Genomic DNA, 227 nt, shown 5'->3' with positions numbered 1-227 from the left:
GATTCGTTAATTGTCAATAAATATGAAGGATTTATTATCTACCTTTTTCCAATTCATTACCACTGAAGATGGGTGGTTGTATGTCCGAAACGTTTGGTTTTGGCTTTGTTGAAGAATTAAATGAACTGCATAACAATATTTTAGTTTGTGTTTTATACAGTGGAAATAAAACATTTATTTTTTATGTGTGTGTGTGCATATATAGATATATACAAAATAATAAATGA

Source organism: Penaeus monodon, chromosome 15, assembly GCF_015228065.2.
Source record: "Penaeus monodon isolate SGIC_2016 chromosome 15, NSTDA_Pmon_1, whole genome shotgun sequence".
Classification (NCBI taxonomy): Eukaryota; Metazoa; Arthropoda; class Malacostraca; order Decapoda; family Penaeidae; genus Penaeus; species Penaeus monodon.
Note: the sequence above shows the minus strand (reverse complement) of the source record.